This window comes from Typopeltis vanoorti, chromosome 3 (genome assembly GCF_054136105.1).
Source record: "Typopeltis vanoorti isolate ZY-2024b chromosome 3, IOZ_Tvanoo_1.0, whole genome shotgun sequence".
In the NCBI taxonomy this organism is placed as follows: domain Eukaryota; kingdom Metazoa; phylum Arthropoda; class Arachnida; order Uropygi; family Thelyphonidae; genus Typopeltis; species Typopeltis vanoorti.
Window position 1 is genome coordinate 93,584,401 of NC_143551.1, and position 13,122 is coordinate 93,597,522.

A 13,122-nucleotide genomic window follows, 5' to 3' on the forward strand; every position below is an offset into this window, starting at 1 on the left:
TATTATTATTAGACACCTCCAGGGAGTCCAAAGACTCATTGAAGGAGGGCACCTGCTCAACAGCTCTCTCCACCATCTGACCACAACTATACCAACTACCACTAGTATTTCCACAGACAATCACAAACATCCATGTCCATGACGGGATTCGAACCCTCAGCCTTTTGGCTGGAGAGCGGATACGCTAACCACTCAGCCAGCCAGTCTGGCGAGTGGTTAGCGTATCATGTGGCACCCTGTCAAGTATCATGTAGCGTTAACATGTGGCACCCTGTCAAATGCCTTTGCTAAATCCAAAAAAATGACAGTATATGCCTTTCCCTCATCAACTCCTCTTGTCACTTTATTATAAAAGGCAATCATATTACTAAAGCAAGAGCACTCCTTAACAAATCCATGTTGATTCCCACAGATAACATTACCCTCATCTTCCCAAGGGACCATATACCCCTCACTAATTTCTCCAAGATTTTAACAACTATGGATGAAAACACACAAACTGGCCTATAATTAGACACTTCCAGTCTGCTAATGCCCTTTTGCAATGGCACTATTTTATCTTCCTTCCATTCCCTGGGTACCTTTCCTGTAACCAGTGTTGAAAAGCCAGGTCAATGGAGCTGTCACTTCTTTAGCACATTCTCTCAAAACCCGTGATAAAATACCATCCAGTCCCACAGATTTACTGACATCCAGGGTAATCAGTATTTGGAACACACTCTCCTCTTGCACCTCTAAACCTCAAACCTGTCCTGTCCCTCTAGTATTAAAACTTACTTCTCCAGGATGAAATACTCCAATGAAGTATTTACTGAACAACTTCACTATGGACTGAACAATGATTCAGTCCATAGTGACTGATGCAGAAGATATCAGTCTTCTGCATCAGTCACTCTATTCTCATTTAATTAATTAGTATCAAAGTATAGTAATAGTATATATATATATATATTTATGCAAAACAATCAGAAAATGTATCACAGAAGAAATATGAAAAATCAATTGTAAATTCATACAACAAACAATCGAAAACAACCATTGTCTCAAAAAAGCTAAACAGCAATTGATGAACAGCAACAAATGGTTGCAGTCAAACTACAAGATGGGACCATCACCAGAGATAGATTATGCTATAGCAAAAAGAGGTGAAGAATTTTATTCAATATTATATCAGGATGATGAATTAAATGAAGAAGACGACTACTACAACACAGCTGAAGTACCACAGATTCTACCAGAAGAAGTTATTTTTATTATTATTTTATTATTATGTGACACCTTCAGGGGGTCCAAAGACTCATCTAGGGAGAGTGTGCCAACAGCATTGATTGAAACCATCTAACTAATAACTACGCTCAAACTTACTTAACTTTTTGTGTATGCCATTAGTAATGGAGGATGTGGAGCATCCAAAGCTTGCAAAATGGGAAAGCTGCAGGTGAGGATGGAGTTATAGCTTAACTTCTAAAAACAGGTGGAGAAATAATGTACAAAATAGCAAAACTATTTACTTTATGCCTGAAGAAAAATGATGTGCCAACAACATGGAAGAAGGCTACCCTAATTCTGATACATAAAAAAGGTGAGATAGAAGACTTGACGAACTACCGACCTATCAGTCTACTATCAGTGGTTTACAAAGTGTGTTTACAAAAGTCTTAGCTCATAGGCTTTGTGCGACTCTAGATCTAACACAACCAAGAGAACAGGCAGGTTTTCAAAGGGGGCTTTAGTACAATGGACCATATTCAAGTTGTACCACAGATTATTTATCGGTGTAATGAATATCAATTATCACTATGTCTTGGTTTTATTGACTATGAGAAAGCCTTTGATTCACTTAAAACTTATGCAATACTTAAAGCATTACAAATCCAACAAGTGGAGGAGCCATACATCAGAACCATCAAATCAGCGTACACCAATGCTACAGCAGCAATTCATTTCAATGGAAACATCTCTACTGTGGAAATACGGAGAGGTATAAGACAGGGTGACACAATATCTCCAAAATTGTTTACTGCATGCCTAGAAGAAATATTCAAACTTCTTGATTGGGAAGGGAAAGGTCTGAAGATAAATGGAAGATATTTAAGCCATTTATGCGTTGCAGCTGACATAGTTATCTTTACTTCAACTGCGCATAAATTACAGACTTGTATCCATGAACTCCAGATTGCTAGCAAAACAGTTGGCCTAAAGCTAAAGATAAACCTAAAGAAGACCCAAGTTATGTTCAATAGCTATGTCCAACCAGAAATAATAAAAATCAATAATGAGGAAATTATATATATATATATATATATATATATAGTATTAGTATATAAATTAATTAAAATCAGACATTAATTTTTAATTAACTATCAGTTCAAATATGTTGATGGTAATTTAGATTTGCCTAATAATCTACCCTATAATATAAAATGATAAGCCTTTTTTTGTAACGTTTTTGTGTCATGCTTTTTGTCAAGTTATTTGAAATGTTTTGAAACAGGAGCTACCCTGAGTGTCAAGTCTTCAAAATTCGAGTCATCAGAATTCAAGGAGAACCGACCTACCAGTCCGGAACTCGGGGGGGGGGGGAGGAATAGGTGCTGGGGGGACATACCCCACTTTCGAGTCATCCAAATTCAAGGAGAATGGGCCTACCAGTCCGGAACTCGGGGGGGGGGGGGCACCATAGGTGTCAGGAGGAGCGGAGCCCCCCCCCTAGTATATTATAATTATCTTATTGAGTCATTAACCTAGTGTAAAATTGACAGGGGATGGCAGGCAAGAAAAGGTTAAGAACCACTGATTTAGAGGCATAAAAATGTGAATAAGAAAAGTCTTATTGACTATGTTATTGTTGATTATGATGTATTCTCAATCAACAATTCTCAATTCTTAATGTTGACTTATAACTTACAAAGTTGTAAGTCAGCAGTAAGAATTGAAGGGAGTACAGGAAGATGGCTTAATGTTAAATCTGCTGTCAGACAAGGATGCACATTATTATTATTATTATTATTATTACAAGCAGGCAAACCGGTCCCATGAACACACACAGAATACAGTCATGAATATCGCCCTTAAGGGATGCAGCAGAGGAGTGCAAACTAGCTGCATTCATACACCAGTAACCCCTCATTAGGAGGCAGACTCAACCCATCCTAGATGGATGAGAAGGATAAGATAAAAATGTGCATATATTCACATGGAGAGAAGAGGCGAGGAATAAGAAAAGTCTCATTGACTATGTTATTGTTGATTGTGATGTTTTCTCACTGGTACAGGACACTAGATTGTACAGATGATTTGAAATTGGAAATGATCACCATTTAGTCTTGAGCAAGATAAGATTGAATTTCATATTGAAAAGAAGAACAAACATGTAAGAAAGTTTTAAAGCGAATAAAAGTTGAGCAGCACTCAGATGTGAACTGTAGACTAAAATACACAAACATTATTCAAGAAAAAATGAAATAGTTTGAGAACAGGAACCAAACCTTCGTGATTCAGTGGCAAATTCTGAAGAAAACATTAATTGATTCAGCTAGAGCAGCATGTGGTAAGGTTGCCTGCAAGGATAGAAAAATCAGAACTCCATGGTGGACATAAGAAGCTAAAGAGGCAGTGAAGGAAAAGAAGAAAGCATATCGGAAGTTATGGCAAACAAGTCAGCTTGTCTCTTAGAGAATACAGACACAAATGTAAGAAAGCTAAAATCTGTGTAAAACTAGCTAAACAAATGTCATGGGAAGACTTTGGTAAGAATATAGAAAATAAATATCAAGTAGGTGGCACAATATTCTGGAGGCTGTTGAAAAAGCTCAGAAATGGAGGAAACTATCTGTAAAAGGAATTAGAGATGATAAAGGTGACATGAAAACTGGAGAACAAGATATCCTTGATGTATGGAGTAAGTACTTCAAAAAATTGCTAAATGACACAATCAGTGAGTGCACAGTGGTAAAAAAACACTCAACAAGCATGCAATCAGGAATACATATCCATACTTGAAGTAGAAAAAAGCCATCAAAAACCTGAAATGTGGAAACGCAGTGGAAATAGATGATATTCGACCAGAAATGCTCAAGTATGGAAATATAAAAGTCTTACAGTGGCTGCACTGCATAGTTCAAAAGGCCTGAACACAGGTATGAATTTCCAAATGATTGGAGTAGAGCTCTCTCATAGTACCCATATATAAAAAGGGAAATAAAACTGAATCTGAGAATTACAGAGGTATTTCTCTACTGAGTGTTCCTAGTAAGATTTATGCAAGTATACTTGAGAAACGGTTGAGAATGATTGCAAAAGGGAAGCCTGGTAAAGAACAAGCTGGGTTTGGGCCAAATAGAGACTATCAGAATCAAATTTTCACTTTTTGACAAATAGTTGAGAAATCATGGGAGTATAACAAAGATCTGTATTTAAGTTTCATAGATCTGGAAAAGGCATTTGACTAGGTGCCAAGAGAAAAGCTATTCAAAGCGCTACAGTTATGTGGTGTTAATGGGGCATATTATCAAGCAATACTTAGTCTTTATTTGAGTCGTAAGTCAGCAGTTAGAATTGAAGGAAATACTGGAAGATGGTTTAATATTAAATCTGGTGTCAGACAAGGATGCACATTATTATTATTATTACATGACAGCTCCAGGTATTCCAAGGACTCATCGAGGGAAGGCACCTACTCTATCTCCACCTCTGAACAGGGGTATGAATTTCCAAATGATTTTCTATCAACTCTGTCTCCACTGCTCAATCCACCAACTATACAACGAACCACAACCACCATCATCATCTACACCAATGCCATCTACCGCTCACCACCACTACCAGTATTTTCACAGACAATCACAAACCTCCATGCCCGTGGCAGGATTCGAACCCACAGCCTTTTGTCTGGAGAGTGGATATGCTAACCACTTGGACAACCAGGCCGGCAACATTATCCCCCTGTGTTATTCATTATCTATATGGATCACATGATGAAGGAAAGTGTATTAAACCTGATATCAAAATTGGAGATGTTGATGTCAGCTGTTGACTTTATGCAGATGATGTCATACTTCTAAATAAATTCAGTACAAGTCTGCAAGATTCCCTGACTAAATTGAATAACTGTTGCAATAGATATGGTATGAAGATTAGCATTAAAAAGACAAAGACAATGAAAATAGGCAGAAACATTGAAAATATCAACTGCAATGTGAATGGAGAACCTATAGAACAAGTAAAACACTTTAGCTACTTAAGCATGATTTTTAGTGAAGATGGTAAATTAAATATGGAAATAGACAATTTAATCAATTAAGCTGGTATGGTAGGAAGCCAACTGAATAAATTTATGTGGAATAAGAGAGAAATTAGTTAAAACACTAAAGTAGCTGTATACAAGACAGTGTTCAAACCAATTTTAATTTATGGATCTGAGAGCTGGGTTAGAAATAAAACACTTGACCAAAGACTAGTGACCATAGATATGAGAGTCCTGAGAGAGATTATGGGCATGAACAGATGGCATCAGTGGCAATATCATGTTAAAATCGAGAATATTAGGAAACAACTTGACATTGTTAGCATCCAGGAATGTGTTAGCAGAGCTAATCTCAGATGGTATGGTCATTTTCGGAGAAGAAAGACTAGCAAAACAAGTGTTCTCTGCCAGGAAAAAAGACCCAGAGGAAGACCAAGATATAGGTGGATTGATACAGTAAAAAGTTCCTTAGGAAACGGAAATATAGGATCTGATAATGTTGAAGTCTTGACAGATAACAGATTGATTTGGATAAAAATTGTTCATAGGAAGTTAGAAATGATGTAAATTCTTCATATAGTACTATCATAACATCCTTTATGCCCCTTGAAGGTACATGTCAGGAATTTGATGATGATGAGTTTTTTTTTTCTATCATCTGTATATTATTATACTGATATATATAAAATATTATTTTATTTTGTTAATTTGTATCTATGTATATATTTTATTTGTCCACGCGGTTAGCTGAGTGGTTATGTGCTTCGCAACCATATGCCTGGGAAAAGAGTGTCCTGCGTTCAATTCTCGTTGCTGATGTGAGGAAGCAAAGGATCTTTCTTAGACATAGCCAAATTAGCCAGTCTTGGGTGTGGACTGCAGGGTTTTTTCCTCTCCAGTTTATTTGGGATTTTTTCCTTCCGCAAAGCAGGCAAACCAGTCTTAAGAACAACGCTTTACAAACAATTACACATGGTTCAGCATGGGGATAATGACCCCACCTCGTAGTGAGTTATGAAACCTAAAAATGGGAGGCCAAGGCCCTGCATAGGCTGTAGTGCTGAAGAAGAAGATATATTTTATTTATATATGTTATTTATAATTTTGTATATATTTTATTTATTATTATTATTTGTTTATTTTCTTATTATATATATATATATATATATATCTTTTTTTTTTCCATCAGAGGTTAAGCTAGGGTAAACAATTAACAAAGCATTGAGATTTATCTTATTTTTGTGTTTTGTCATGTAGCTCATGTTCTGTGCATATGTATATTTTTCTGATGATGATCTTTTTATAGAGGTCGAAATGTTAAGTGTTATTTTCTTAATTATAAGAAAATAACACTCAACTGTTTTTCATCTCCACAAATTCTTTGCTATGAATACACACCACTCCTGAGATACTAACTGGTGTGTATTCATAACGAAGAATTTGTGGAATGAAAACACAGTTTTCGTCTCCACAATTGTGGTTAAGGTATTGGAAAAGTGGTTAAATGTAGAATTTGGGAATGGGTGAATAGGCATATGATACTTTGTGGTGGTCAGCTCTTTTGAAAGATAGGTTCTGCTTTAGTAATTTACTCACATTTTGGATAAGGGAAATGGCTATACCATGATGTCACTGGACTTTTCAAGGGCCTTTGACAGAATATACATGGAAAACTCCAACCTACTCTATGTTGACAAAAGTATTTGGACACCTTATGTGGCATGCAAATTTTAGATCCTACCACATGCAGATATTCAAGAAGTGTCTGTGTAAATCTGGTAATAAAAGGTGGGATAGGCTGCATGTTTTGCACTGTACTCGATGTCATGATGCCATGTTCAACAGAACTGACAGACTTCCAATGTGAGATGGTAGTTGGGTGTCACACCAGTGGTCTTTCTGTCTGTGACATTGCTACCTGTCTCAGTATATTGAAATCCAGTGTTGTTTATGACATTCGTAGATGGAAAATTGATGGTGCTGCTGTGATACTAGAAAAATGCCCTGGGAGGCCACTGATATTGACGAGCTCTATCTCAGAATGTGCAAACATCCCGCATGTCATCAGTGGCAGGCCTCACAGTCAATCTGGAAAATGCTGCTGAGACATCTGTCAGCACTAGAACTGTCCACACAGAGTTGCATGCCTTAGGTTACTACAGCAGAGCTTCTGTGAACAAAGCCCCCCCCCCCCATGCTTAAACTACATTTGGACTGGTGTCGTTCACACAATTCTTGGACCGTAGATGATTGGAAAAGGGGTTCTCTGGAGTGACGAATCATGCTTCCAAATGTTTCACTCTGAAGATTGTCAGAAGGTTTGAATCTGTAGCTTACCAGGGGAATGGTTGTGGCAGGACTGAAACATTCCAACTGTCAAGTTTGATGGAGGCTTGGTAATGGTATGAGGTGTTTCAGTTGAAGGTGAATGGGGACTTGGTCCATTGGTGGACTTGTCCAAAATCATGATGACTCCTTGGACATCCGGGACAACTTCATGCTTCTGCCACCGTGGAAGTACTGTTGCAGTGATCCTTCACATGTTTCAATAAAACAATGCTCCTTGCCATACTGCACTGCATGTTCAAGACTGGTTTTCCACAAAAACAACGTTGAAGTGTTGGACTGGCTAGCTGAGAGCCCAGAGACCTCAACCCCCCTTCGAACATCTTTGGAACAAATTAAAATGCCAAATTTGCTTCAGACCAAGTGGCTGTCATCAGCAATGGGGATAGCTTTGCATGAGGAATAGAAGAATATTCCTGTTGCAATATATCAGAAATTGGTTGAAAGCATGCTCCGAAGGATAGTTGCTGTCAACCAAGCCAAAGATAGTAATACTCACAGTACTAGAAATGTAATTATAATGCATCTTTTTGATCACAAGTAAGTGTCCAAATAATTTTGTTAGCATAGTGAATATTGGAGCAAATGGAAATGGATATGAAAATGATGGCATGGATGGGGGTGGGTGAGTGGCTGAGACAGACACCAGTTCATTATATGGGGAATAGAATCCAGGAAAATGAAGATGACCAGTGGAGTGCCTTGGTGCTCTGTACTAGGACCACTACTGTTTAATTTTTGAGAGAAGTAGTTAGTTGTTTGCTGATGATGAAAAATTGGGTTAGGCAATAATTAATAAAGGTGATGTAGATCTTGAAGGATGATTTAAATAAATTGCTATTGCTTACAAAGGAGTAATGTGGCGAATGAAAAGATTGCATATTTTGTATTACATTGATGGTACTGGATTGCATGAAATGGATTTGGGGATAATAGTGGACAGAAAGTTGAATCCCAGAGTATATCGCAAAAGTTAACAATATAGCTCATGTATGTTGAAAAACACATTGAGAAGTAGAGGTAGTGAGGTTATTTATCCTTCTTTATACAGCTATGACATACCTGCATCTTGACTACATTGCACAGATTTGATCATTTGGGTTTCTTGGGTGATGAAAAGTTACAGAGAGTATCTAGAGATGAGTGACTAAAATGGTGATAGGTTTGTCCAATGCTCCCTGTGAGAATAGATTGAAGGTGTGTGTGTGTGTTGCAATATTTCGTTTTTCTTTCTTCTGTTTGGTATCTACAGATGCCATATGGTCACTTTGATGCTCGGTGATGTGCCACACCAGTCTTCACCAAATAGTCCTATTGTATGCTTTTCTGGAGACTTCAACTCTCTGAAGATCAGTCACTCTACACACACACACACACCATCCATCCATCCATCTCATTGATGGCCTACCCCTTTCTCTTTTTCCAGGAACTTTACCTTCTATTACTGTTCTGATAAGTCCTCCTTCCATCCTTTCACTGTGTCCAAATTATTTTAACTTTCTTCTGCCAGTATCCTTAAGAAGTCTTAAAGTTCTACTGACCTTTTTTAAGACCCATTCATTTGTGTGCCTTTCATTTATATGATATCCTCAACAGCTTTCTGTAACACTACATCTCAAAAGCAGCTATCCTTTTCTTATCTGACTTTCTTTAGGTTTCCAAGTCTCAGATCCATAAGTCGCTTTTGGAAAAACAACTGCATCCAAAATTCTCAACTTTGTTCCATGGAGATAGATCCATCCTTCCAGATTTTAAACAAGTCTCTGTGACTCTTGTTTTAGTCATTCCTAATCTTCTTTTGATGTCTTCTGAACAGCAATTCTTCATATTAATAATGGATTCCAGGCACTCAAACTTGCCGACTTCCTCAATTCTTTCTCCATTAAGGTACACTTGTTTCTCAAGAGCTTCCCTGTTTGTATTTCCTTTGAGACCATAATCTTTGTCTTACTAGGATTGAGTTGAAGTTCTCTGTTATTACTGATTTTGTTAACTTTATCAAGAATTTGTCTTAGTTCTTTCTTCTCATTATAGAGGAGTATGGTATCATTAGCATACCTCAGATTACTGATCAATCTATCACCTATCCTAATTTCTGTTTTGAGCTTATTCAATGCTTCACGCATGATGTCCTCAGCACATATACTTAACAAGAGAGGAGAAAGTAAACATCCTTGCCTAACTCTCTTTCCAACATGAAGCTAATCAGTTAATCACACACTTGTTCTTAGTGTGATTTCTTGCTCCATGTTCAAGTTGGCTATCATCCTGATTGTGAGTTCAGGAAAACCCATTCTTTTCATTACTTTCCAAAGTCAAAAGCTTTAGAGTGCTCGAAGAAACACATTACCAGAGGGGAGTCTAAATTCTTAATATTTTTCTATGATCTGTCTAAGGCAAAGGATCTGATCTCTGGTGCCCTTACCTTTCCTAAAACATAAGTTGCTAAAGGGGTTCTATAATACTGATATAAAAAAGAAAACATTTTCAATACATGATGAGTAAGGTTTTAACTAGGGTCACCCTGAAAAATTATGTGAAATTGTGTGAGAATTGTGTGAAAATCTAGAGTTTTTGCTTGGAGAGTGATGAATGGAATGGAGTGGGTTGCTAGAGGTGGTTGTAAGTGCTCTGACAGCAAATGCATTTAAGAGTGGTATGACACACATTTGGTGAATAATCGTTAGCATGGAGTTCCTGCAATCAGTCTTTCTAACTCCATGGAAATGCCTAGAATAATGAAAATAATTATGATTATACAGTTATCTCCATAAGATCCAAAGACTCATCATAGGAGGCTTAAGCTAACCATTATTCACACATTACCTCACTTTAAATTAATTCACTGACAAAACAGTCATGACTACCTCTGGCAACTGATTTTGCTTTTTTTGCCATTTCAAGCAAAAAGTTTAATCCTTATGTTCTTACTAACTACACTCTTACACAAATACCGTGGTATATGAATTCTTGTATCTTCTCTTGTCATGTACTCAAAAATTTCTTCATCATTCCTATAAAATCCTTTTAGTAACTTGCATTTTTCTATCTTATCCTCTCCATTCCACTTACAACCAAATTTTAATCCAAACTTTCAAAATATACTCATGGGAAGCATTTCACAAACCTATCACTATCATTGTCACTCTTCTGGACCCTCTGCACCACTTTTTCTACTTCATCCCCAAGTTGTCATTTGAACTTCAACTCCCTTTCCACTAGCCTTATCAGTTTATTGCAGTGAAGGACAGACCTTGTAATTTTTTCATTGTAAATTGTTATCATTTTGTACCACATTTGACACATTAACACCTACACTTGGAATTGGCAACCATTTAACTTTGTTCACACAGTCAGTCTATTATATTATCATAGAATAAGGCTGTTGCAAAATGCGCTTTTTATGATAATCTGAGATTATTTCTTGTAGACCTGTTCTTTCATATTTTTAAATTTTAATTTTTGGAATTTCTTTATTTCTCCTCGTCACTATTTCTCTTTGGATTCTCAGTGAACTACCAGTTTGTTGTATTCTTTTCATATCCATAATAAAAGCCTTAAAAATACACTAGTAAATATAGTAAAAGTAAATTATTTAAAATTCTAACTTGTACTTTTATCTTTTCATCATTTATCAATCACCTGTTTCCTTTTTATGATGGATTATTTGTCTTTAGGAACAGATGTAGGTTCCAGCAATGATATTGATGAATGTACTATGTTTCCTGGGCAGCTTTGTGCACACATATGCATTGATACTCCTCAGAGTTACAGATGTGAATGTTCACAGGGTTTTAAACTACAGTCTGATGGCAAGACCTGTGTACTAGGTGAATGAGTATTTCTTGGATTTTTCTCTTTGGCATAGCTTTTAAATTCTCAAAAATATAAACTATATTCATTCTATTTACTTAAATTTGATTGCAATAATGCAACATGGGTATTGTTTTTCAAATTCAGTGCAGAACTGCATATTATTCTCATTGGATTATTATAGTAAAGAGAAAATGTCCTTGCTTTCAGGATTTACTTTAGATATTACTATTGTGTGCATGTGCACACTGCAGCTTGTAATAATAATTAAATATGATTTTATACTTTTAATTTTTTTGTTGTTGTTGTTGTTGCATGATAGAATGAATTTGTGCAATACACTTGAGTAGCAAACAATATACAAACTGCAATGTTACAGTAAGTGATAGTTTTGTATTAAGGGTGTCATGGTATTTAAAATAGTTTAAAAAATACTTTAAGCAAAACAAGGTGTCTGCATTAAGTTGCTTTGACAAGTTAATGAATACTAAATTAGTTTCTTGTTATATTTAAATAATGTTTCAGAAAATCAGAGGTTTTCGCAAAAAAAAAAAAAAATAAAATAAATAAAAATAAATAAATAAAATAAATTCAAAATCATTGTTTACTGCTATCTTATATTTTGGAATAATTTTAAGTCAGGCATGGCTTGGTATAATTAAATTTGAATTTTTTATCTCTTTTTATAAAGGATTTGATATGACTCGAACCAAACTATAGCCTGATATTGGTTGCCTGTGTTTCTCAGGGCTAAGGGAGTGGTGGAGAAGATCCAGAGGTGGGTGACCAAGATAGTAAAAGTTCTTGGAAAGCATATTATAAGAATAGATTGAAGGTTTCTGATTGCACATTTTGGTTGACAGATGAAAAAGAGGGATACATGAGAGAAGCAAGTCATACTAAGGAGGTTTTATAGAATAGATGCAGAAATGACAGGAGGTAGAGCGAGAGAATATAGGATTATCCTTGGAAGTTGAATAAGAACATGGATGTAAGGAATAGATTTTTTGCTTGGGAGAGTGGTGAATGAGTGGAATAAGTTACCAGAAGTGGATGCGAGCACAGTGTCAGTGAATAAGTTTAAGGATTGGTATAATAGATATTGTGTGATTAATGGTTAATCATATGTATAATAATAATAAAGCTATGCTAAAGGCAAGCAGTAACAGTGCATAAAAATTTGAAAAAAAAAAAAAGTGATACAGGTGATCAATAATAATAATAATAATTATAGTTTTTGGTACTTACAAGCCTTTAAAGCCCTTGACCATACATATTGGTTTTCATAATCATAATTTTAGTATAAGGTGGCTAGCCTTATGACTAAATATACATTCTTGTGTGTAAATTGCATGTGTTCTCTGGCCAGTTTGCATGGTTGTCATGTGGAAAACTTGAATTTCTGGGAGAAAAAACTCGGAAAAGTAATAGTTTTGTGTGTTATTAGTATTATAACAAACCACCATGGAGTCAACAGATTCCCTAATTATTCTCCACAAGAAATTCATATTTTCAGTTTCCTTAAAAATATAATATGTTTTTCAGTACAAAAAAATTCTTACAATTGTTTGACAAGAAAGAGGTGAAGGAAACAGTTTTTGTATTATTCTTCTGTATTGTACAATTAGAGAAAGGAGCAAAGACAAGGAGCCATCTCTTATTCACCACTTCCATTTGGAAGTGATGAGTAAGAGAATGAGAGTGACTTTTTTTTTTTT

General features: G+C 36.0%; 1 protein-coding gene across 10 annotated transcripts in view; it reads left to right on the forward strand.

Moving 5' to 3' along the window:
* LOC150108392 (uncharacterized) overlaps positions 1-13,122 on the forward strand; it is a 628,716-nt gene that overhangs the window by 91,309 nt on the left and 524,285 nt on the right. The window lies entirely within an intron of this gene.